This window comes from Helianthus annuus, chromosome 7, assembly GCF_002127325.2.
Source record: "Helianthus annuus cultivar XRQ/B chromosome 7, HanXRQr2.0-SUNRISE, whole genome shotgun sequence".
In the NCBI taxonomy this organism is placed as follows: domain Eukaryota; kingdom Viridiplantae; phylum Streptophyta; class Magnoliopsida; order Asterales; family Asteraceae; genus Helianthus; species Helianthus annuus.
Genome location: NC_035439.2, coordinates 79,984,418 through 79,994,901, shown reverse-complemented (window position 1 = coordinate 79,994,901; position 10,484 = coordinate 79,984,418).

Below are 10,484 nucleotides of genomic sequence, written 5' to 3'. Positions count from 1 at the left end.
GATCGGTCTAAATAGCGCATTTGGTACCGTCCAAGTAATGCCTCCAACTTAAATCCAAAGACCATGGTTTCAATTGCAGGTTGTGATTCGTGCAACTCTTTTTGTAATTCCACTATGTAAGCCATCACTTTCTCGTGTTGCATCGGCACGCAACTGGGATTCTGATTTGAATCATCATGATATAACACTAAATCACCCGCACCCTCAGGTGAAGACTATGCTCAGTGTGTTGCAGAGTTGGGATTCGAAAGCTGGAAAGACGTTCTCCCATTTTGTCTCCCACGAACACAGCACCTTGTTGTGCTTAAGGGAGTTAAGCTACGCGATCTTCGAAAATCCTACAATGAATCTACAACAGCATCTACCGTGTTAGGATCGGAGGATGTCATGATTGTGCTTGTTTGTATGAATTGAACATTCAGAGTATATGAAGTGATGTAAAGTGCAGCAGAAATGAATACAAACTTTGTTAAACACAATCCAAAGGAGAGAGTAGTTTGATAAACAATTGCTTTTCATCAGTCGAAAGGTTACAAAGCAAATCAAAAGATTACAAGCATGCTTACAGTACTAAGCTCCCCCTCAGCCTAATGCTCCAAGGTTGGTTGTACAAGATGAAAGGATTGAATTGAGGAGAAAACTCACTCAAAACGATCAAATGTAATAGTACAGAGTACTGTTCCATTTATAGACAATCCAATCCTCTGAAGCATCTCAGCTGACGTCACCATGAAAGTGACATCTAACAACCTAACAAACTCTATCTACTGATCTATACAACTACCGCTTTGCTAACTACTGATAGTGTATAAAGTTTACATAAGATGAATAGAAATGCTGCTGTATCATTCCACTGCTGTGAACCCAGCAGTACTTGTCATGATCAGCAGTGCTTGACTCAGGGCAGCAGATTGAACAGCAGGGCTTTTAGTCTTCATCAGTCTTTGTGTTGATCAGCAGTTGTAGGTCAGCAGACGTTGATATAGGCAGTACTTTGGAGCATATCAGATGTTTGAGCCACATTCAAGGGGAGAGCAAAGTGTATGCTGCTGCTTATTGTTAGTCCACTGATGTGATCCGGTTTTGGCTTTACATTATCTGTTCCTCTGGTAGGCTTCAATCCCAACAATCTCCCCCTGGAATAGATAATGCCAAAACCCTTCATTATTCAGGACCTTTATTTCTCACCAAAAGTTCCTTAGCTTGTCTTTTAAATTCAGCTTCAAATTCCTTGGAACTTAGATCATCTTCATCCCTACACAGTGTAAGTTCAAGGAGATCCTGCAAATCTTCAAGACTCAGGCCAAGAGCTTCTTTCCTTGAGATGTACTTCACATCACCATTGGTTCTGACCAGAGTCAATACGTGGGTCTTTTGATCAGATATCCACTTTAGTATTTTTAAACCAAATGGGTTTCTTTGGAGAGATTTATTCTTTGATGAGTTTGGAGATGATGGCCTTGTGAACACTTGCAGACTTTCAGACATTCTTTTGAAGGCCATCTCAATAACATTGTTAGCTGCAGCTATGTCTTCTGCAGTCTCTTTTTCGATCAGCTCTTGCCTTTCAATGTCTGTCATGCCTGTTGTAGTGTTTGGTGATACAGGATTGGTTATTACCTTCTTAAAAAGGTTCTGAAGCTTTGTTGAGTTCCCTTCTTTTAATCCCATTTTCATGATGGCATCATTGAAGTACTCAGCTTCCTTTTCCTTGACCTCTTCTTCAGACAGTTGTTTTCCTTTTTCTTGGTTTGACACAAGAGTAGGGTTATCTGCTGATTTGAACAATGTTTTGAGGTTTTCAATCTGCTGTTCAAGCTTTATCATTTGTTCACGTTTCTTTGAAGCACCTGAAACAGTTATCTTTCTTTTCTTTAGCCTTTCATAGGCTTCATCAGTCTGCTGTTTTGACCATTTTGATATGGCTTCAGCAGTATCCATTTTTGCATCCATCAGCTCCTTTTTCTTTCTTTTGTACTCAGCAGTGAGGTCAGCAATGAGCTTTTTGAATTTGCTCCAGTTTGGAGCATTCTTCTTCTTTGTAGGATCATTCTTGATTCTATCAATCCTATCAGCCTCATGCTTTAGAGCGATTATTGGCCATTCTTCAAACTGTTTTTCTTCAGCAGGATAGAATTTTTCTTTCATGATGTAGGCTAGATATTGTTTTCTTAACTTTCTTCGTTGTTCAGCCTTTTCTTTGTTCAGTTCTTGTGCAAACTCTTATATCTGCTTTACTTTAGTGAGGAAGAAATCCAGTCTTTTAGCAGTGCCTTCTTCGCTTAGACCTTCACTTTCACTCTCAACTTTAGCTCTTAGTTTAGCTTGCCTTGCCTTGATCTTGAGGTAATCATCCATATCCTCTGGTGGCATGTAGCCTATGAGTGAGGAGAATCTTCTTTTTGAAGGATCTTCTTCTGTATAGAATTGCCTCATCTCATTTTTGATAGCTTTAAGTTCCAGTGGATATTGTGCAGCATTAGGATCATGTATACCCTCATTGGCAGAGATTGGCTTTCTTTTTCTGTTGAAGAGCTTTGGTTGTGATGTAGGAAAGGTGAGAGCAGTGGTGGAAGGTTGACTAACAGCTGTTGAAACAACTGGTGCCTCAACCGCTGTTGTCATTACAACTACTGATGTATCAGCAGATGTCTTCTGCTTTTGAGCAGGGGTTGTGGTGGCAGTTGTTTGAGTGGTGATAAGTGGCTGACTAACAGCAGTTGAAACAACTGGTGTTTCAACCACTGTTGCCATTACAACAGATGTTATTACATCTGTCGTCTTCTGCTTTTTGGCAGGAGGTGATGATAGGTTGGTTGTCTTTGATGGTGATGGTGGTTTTGGTGCTGTAGACACAGATGGTGGTGGAACAGTAGTTGTGGTGGTGTGTGGTGATGTGGTGTGTGTTGATACTGCAGTTTTGGTTTGACTATTTTCTGGATCAACATACATACCATCATCAATTCCCTTTTTCTTCCACTTGATCTTCTCCCCCTTTTTGGCATTATCTGAGAAGGGTTCATTCATGAAGAGAACAGTGGAGGGAACTTTTCCAGAGGCACTTTGAATGTGAGCTTTGATAGCTTTAATATCTGCCTGAGTATCTTTGAATCTTGATTCCACCATATTTGTCAGCTTTTGAACATGTATGGCATGCTGCTGATCTGCCATATGCTTTTGTTTTTCCAGCAGTGGTTGAAATAGGTTCCATAACTCATTTGCAGCAGGTGCTTATTGAGCAGATGCTTGAGCAGGAGGAGCAGTTGATTGGGCTTTCTGAGCTTTTAACAGCTGCTGTACCATATCTTTTATTTCAGCAACTGAGGTCTCAAGGTTTTCGACCCTGCCCGTCAATTCCTGATATCTTGAATCATCACCTGAGTTAACAGGATCATCTGAATCCCCACCAGCAGTGGTTTTACCAATGAATGACTTAGGAACAGAGTCCCAAAACTCAGCCATTGATGCCCCTTGTTCTTGGTACTAGGGACTTCTTTCTTCAGCACTTGATAACCTTTTGATGTTGCCAGTAGTTAAAACAATCTCACTGGTGGTTCTCAGTGGTGCTATTGAAGAAATTGCCTTCAAGGGAGACTTATGAATGTAACCACTGTCCAAATGTAAACCAGTGGGTTCAACATTTGTAGTGGCTGCTCCACTTGAACTACTGACAGGAATTACTTGTAATTCCTGCAGTGTAACCTCCTCAGTTGTTGCTGGGATAGCAGAAATGTCAACATCAGACCCAGTCACCTGTTGAAGTATACTCTCAGTGATAGGTGGTTGAGAGGAACTGGTTTGTGTCTGAGTAACATCAGCTGCATGCAACAAAGGTATGGTGGATGGTGGTATTATGTGGGGTGAGGGTAAAGGAGTTGAAAGAGACATGTCCTTGGGATCAGGACTGTGGAAGATGGATCCGAGTGGGTCCAGAGCTTCATATTGTGGGGTCCCTGTGCTTACAACCTGATCCTTTTGTGAGGATGCAGGAGGAGTTTGAGGCAAGGGTTGAGATCTTTCTTCCATCTGTTGTGAGGAAGTAGCAGCAGTGGTTATTGGTGACTTTTGTGCTGTCACTGGCATTGACTCTGGGATCTCATCTTCCAGAGTTGCCTTTGGTTTGGATTTGGTGGGCTTTCTGGATGTTTTTCTTTTTGTCTTTTTAGTGGTGGTAGGTATGGGTTTCAAAACAGTGGGTGTGCTGCTTTGATCACCTGGAGCAGTGGGCTCAGCAGTAGGTACCTGAGGAGCAGTTTCATCTGCTAAATTCTGCTCAGGCACCTCTGCTTTTGTTTTTATTGGTGCCAACATTCTAGAAAATGTTTCAGGTGTTAAGCAATTTATTTTAAAAGAGGCACCTTGTTTGGGCAAATCTGCATCTTTCTCTACAAATTTTTGTTCAAAATAGTAGCTTAAAAATCTTGGAAAGAGCAGAAATGCCTTATTATCAACGTTTTTTTTACCAAGTCATCAAATATTTCCTGGGAGTAATTAAAGTTTTCATTGTTTAAAATTGCATACCCCAGGCATTGAATTTTTGTTGGTATTTCATTAAAAGACGTTGTTTTATTAGAAACACACATTAGCAGTGTGTGAAATAAAAATCTGGGTGCAGAAGGAAAATAACCTTTTTGTAAGGTATCCCTTTTCGGTTGCTCTGCATAGCCCCTGTTTATGAAATCCTTTTTCAACTCGTCTCTAGAAAATGAGTTTTTACCTTTCAAACCGTCGAGTTTAAAGATTTCTGAAATGGATTGTGGAGATATTTGAATCTTCTTACCCTGTATCGAGGAGTTGATAGTTGTGACGCTGTCACCTTGTTTTTCAAGGTTAGCATTTTTCCAGAACTCTCTCTGGGTTTGAAGATAAATGGGAGTGTCTGCTGTTATCAAAGTTTTGTACTTTGATGCTGATAAGATGTCAATGATGGAGTCGAAAGTGTTGTCAGTTGTGGGTTTTGTGAGTATACCCACATAGTTGTGAGGAGATTTGTAGCGAATCTCCGTAGTTTCAGCGGCCATTTGAGTGGCGTCTGTTGGGGTGGAGGAAGAAGATGGTTTTGATTTTGACTTCGATTTTGGTTTCGTCATTTTTGATGAAGAAGATCGAAGAAAGTTTTTGGAGTTATGAGAGGGAAACTGCTTTGTGAATAGAATGTTTGGAATTCAATTCGACAGTGTGAGCCTCTGTTTGGGTTTAAACAGGGTTTTATTTTAGGGAAAATGTGAATGCTGATGTGGCAGCGGTTATAATGATCTGACGGCTAAAAATTAACCACGTGCCAACCCCTGATGAAATGGTAAATAATGGAGGACAGTTGTTTTGACAACCACTGATGGATCAAGCATCAGTGGATAGAACAAAGATTTTAAACATCAGTGTTTTTGAAAGAGCAGGAGTTGACTATCAGCAGTGGACAGACTTTAGAGAGCAGATGTTGAGGCACAGCAGCATTTAAGGTACAACAGTGGTTGAAGACAATAATAAGGATCATTAGTATAACAACTGTTTGTGCAGCAGTGTTTTGACTTTTGACAAATTTTAGCATCTGCTTGTTCAGATGTAGGAATTGATTTTGTCTTGTGAAAGCACAATATCTTATCCAACATTTGTTGAATACCAGAAATGCTATTCTTAACAAAATACATTTTAGATGTATATTATCAAGATTAAATTGCCAGCAGTTATCTACAGAAATTTTGTTCAAGGTTTTGCCACATGTTCATTACTCCTGACAGTGGTTTAGCATCCCAGATGATGAAGACTTTTCTACTAAAACTACTCATTGTATGTCTAATAGCTTGAACTAGAACATGAGTATCTCACTAGTTGAAAATCAATTTGCAATCAATTTTTGATCCGTGACAACCAAACTTGAGCTTAACATGACCTTGATATGTGTGCCATTTCCTTCTGATCAGATTTAAGGATAGTAATTTCACATAAAAATTAAGAAATTACATCCTGACCGGTGAGAAACTTTTACTATAAAAAAATGAGTAAAAGTACGAAATATATTATCCAAGAAAAATGAGATAATATATCCGGTTTTATTTGAGAAAAACACCTTAAAAAAAATTAAAGGAGTTATGAAAATCATCAAAAGGATCTGACAGCTTTTCAAGTAAGTTCATGATCATATCATTCTCAAGTTATTTTGACCATTGTTTGGGGTCATTTTCTAGACAATTGATTGTAAAGTCTTCTTTTAAGGACAGTCACTGGAGATGCCATTGCTACCTGAACGTTTCCTGTATTTGATAAAAGCACACAGTTGCATGATGACCACTGTTTACCCAATTTTGACCTCATAAGTGTTTTATGCTTATACTCTTTTTCTTTTGGATTCAAAAGTTTTGAGATAACCACACTTTGAGATTTGTTCATTTCCCTTTTCCCTTTTTACCCTTTCCATTCGCGTGTTCAGAAATACTCACTGGGAGATTTTATTTTGAAGAAGCTTAGTCCAGAATCATTTTGAAGTAATGTTTTGAAAGATCTGGCCACATTTGTACATGTTTTATGACCAGATCTCACATTACGCATGATTTGGACTGTTTTGACACCTTATTTTCTTAATGTGTTTTGACAAAGTTGATTTGGTCCTTTTGAGGATTCTCAACCTGCCTTTGAGCACATAAGAAATTTTGACTAAAGCTTTATTTCCCTCTTTCTATGTTAGAAGAGTAGCACTGTTTAGATGAACATAGGTTTTGCTAATCTGAGGTGCATACTTTAGTGTAAAATATGAAAACATCACAAATTTCATAACAACAGTTGAAATCAATTTTGAATGAAAATGATCATACCATAGTTACCAGATAAGTTTCCAGATCTGGAAACTATGAGTGATTTGTGCATGACATCACCAGTTGTATGAGATTTGTGAATCTTATGACATCTTGGTTGTTTTACAGAGCTTTTGAGTCATCATTTTGAACATGATTTCTCGTTACTCTGTTTTTCAACTAAATACAATCAACCTCAGTATCAATGAATTTTGAGCTGAACTGTTATCTCAAATTGATTGTTAGATTGAATTTGACTGTCCAAGCTCTGATACCAATTGTTAGGATCGGAGGCTGTCATGATTGTGCTTGTTTGTATGAATTGAACATTCAGAGTATATGAAGTGATGTAAAGTGCAGCGGAAATGAATACAAACTTTGTTAAACACAATCCAAAGGAGAGAGTAGTTTGATAAACAATTGCTTTTCATCAGTCGAAAGGTTACAAAGCAAATCAAAAGATTACAAGCATGCTTACAGTACTAAGCTCCCCCTCAGCCTAATGCTCCAAGGTTGGTTGTACAAGATGAAAGGATTGAATTGAGGAGAAAACTCACTCAAAATGATCAAATGTAATAGTACAGAGTACTGTTCCATTTATAGACAATCCAATCCTCTGAAGCATCTCAGCTGACGTCACCATGAAAGTGACATCTAACAACCTAACAAACTCTATCTACTGATCTATACAACTACCGCTTTGCTAACTACTGATAGTGTATAAAGTTTACATAAGATGAATAGAAATGCTGCTGTATCATTCCACTGCTGTGAACCCAGCAGTACTTGTCATGATCAGCAGTGCTTGACTCAGGGCAGCAGATTAAACAGCAGGGCTTTTAGTCTTCATCAGTCTTGTGTTGATCAGCAGTTGTAGGTCAGCAGACGTTGATATAGGCAGTACTTTGGAGCATATCAGATGTTTGAGCCACATTCAAGGGGAGAGCAAAGTGTATGCTGCTGCTTATTGTTAGTCCGCTGATGTGATCCGGTTTTGGCTTTACATTATCTGTTCCTCTGGTAGGGTTCAATCCCAACATACCAAAACCAAGAAATTGTTGTACCCCCGAAGGAATCTTTGGTGTCAATCAGTTTCTAACAAAATGGATCCTAGCACAATCCCTACGTATTTCCACTTCGTTGGTTACATGATCAAAATGCATCTCTCTAATCTAGATGTTACGTTTAACAAGACTTCACATGTAGTGACTCCTCCCTTAGGAGCTCTAAAATAAGATACAGACGTCGTCCATGATATCCCTTCCTCCAGGAAATGACCCAGAACGTCATCAATAAACACGGTCGATTCTGGTGGTCCATAAGCTGCTGGTGCGTTGATTATCTCGATGGTCATGGTGTACAAAGTCGCACTGGCCGCATTGCGTTTGATATGCCGTTCTAAGAGCATTCTCCCCTTGGACTTCCATCTGATGATAGTTCGTTTGTTAGCCAATCCTCGAATGGAGCTTAACTCTCGCAACTAGTCGACAAGTTGTCAATACATGGTCGGGGCAAACGGTTCCTAACTGCCACTTTGTTGAGTCCTCGATAATCAGTATGCATACGAAAAGGCTTATCTTCACGGATATAAATGGGGCTCCCCGGAGCGAAAACTAGGTCCAACAAAACTTCTGTCCCACAGTCTCTGTAGTTGATTTGACAGTTCTTGCATCCCTCCTGGCGAAAGACAGTAAGAAGTACGGAGAATTAAGGTTGCCTCTGGCGTGAGATCAAACGGAGATTCTGCCTAACAGTTGTGTAAGTAAACCCGAAATTTCCCCGAGTAGCACACCGAGAGGAATCGCGAACCATTGGTGGATCCTCGATCCTCACCTCCTTAGTCCCAACATTAGTAATGTGTGCTAACATAGCGGGATAATCCTTCCGTGGACACTTCTGGGCCTTCTTTGCTGATATGATGCTAACCTTTACACCACTCTGACACTTCAAAATATAATGCGATGCAAATTTCCTTCCCACAGGGTATATCTACGCGATATCCAGTTAACCAATCTACACAACTACTGCATCGAAACCATCAAAGATAGCAAGAGGAAAGTCGATGCCGAACACTTGTCCCACAAGGTCGAGTTCGCATCCCAACGGACATATGAGATTTCAATTGACTTGCCATCAGCCGGTTTCCACAACAGGTTCGGTTTCGAGAAGCATCAGGGTTAAACAGATCCGAGACGAAGCGATTTGCTACCCATTCAAGCTACCATGTTGCTATTATCCTGTCGTCGCCCATGTCAATCCTAAATGTCCTTCCACGAGCACCACTACCAGTGTTGTTGTTACGATCACGTGGATTCCCAATACTGTCATCGTTCCCTTGGTTGTTGTCGTCTAGAATTATCAACGGCCAATCCATGCCGTAGGCACCTTCATTTCCATACTGTAGGCTACTCTTACAAGTACCTTGGTGTTGCCATGACTGTTGCCTCTAATGTCGTTGCTTGAAACGGAACCCTATGATCTTTCACCAACCAAGTCCATCTTTTCACATTCTGTGCCACGTCCTAACGCGCTACTCACTGTGCTAGTAGTCACATATTCCACCCTATAATCTGTTGTCGTTGCTTATGTCCCGATTGATTTGTAAGAGTCGACTCCCATAAGTCGCTTACCAGGGTTAAAGATTCGATTGGAGCCAATTTGCTGGTGTTCGTTGCTAGAAACCAAGGTCGTTCTAATGCTGAAGTTGGTGAGATACTACGATCATCCTCTTGCCCCTCGATCTTGCAAGTTGGTCGAGTAATACACAGTACGTTGCTAGGGTGTTGCGGAAACGATCGCACTTACAGGATCTAAGGTGTCAATACACAGAGTTCCAACCGATGAAAAGGAGTGAGAAGGTTTCGACCAGTCGTTCGACGCTGCAACATCCAACTCCGAGATGTTCGTACAAGCACCTAACATTCTACACAGTTCGCTAGGCGTTCAGATGGGTGTTCAGGTAATACTCGATGGCATCAAGATTCGTGAGGATTCAGAGAGGAGTGAAAAGATCACGTTCGGGTAGGAGACATTCACTACTAAGGCTCCTATAGACTGTTACGTTTCACATCGATCAAATAACGGAACGGAACCCCTTTTTCACTTGTTAAGCCTCATTGGGACTCGCATGCACCCCACATTATTATTATGTGTGCACCCACAATAATAATGCGATTTGCATGCTCATCTCAGTTCCTCCTAACTCATGTCAAATGGTTCCTCAGGCTCGAATAGCAAACAAACAAAGAACATCTCAAAACATGAGTCACGAATGTCTAAGGTAACACCTCACTATCAACCACTCAACACATGCAGGTAACTCATAAATCCATACTGTTGTGCTAAATGTGCAATCTCATGCAATATCATATGTAAGTTTTCACTAGTTATGCAGTACAATGAGTAAACGAAAGACGAACCTTGCAATCTGGAGCTGAGTGTCATGGTCGTATTCAAAAGTTGTTCGGTTATAGTTTGGTTTTATAAAAATGTTTTAAAACCAAGTTCACTATAACCAGTGGCTCTGATACCAAACTGTCACACCCCTAAAATACCACCTAGGGAATGTCCCTATTAGGCATGTGACGTACCAACAACGAGCCACTAATTACATTGAACCCATACATATTTCAAAATAAAGTTCTCGATTATTAATAAAAATACCATCAACAGGTTTAAGTGAAAACCAAAGTGTTC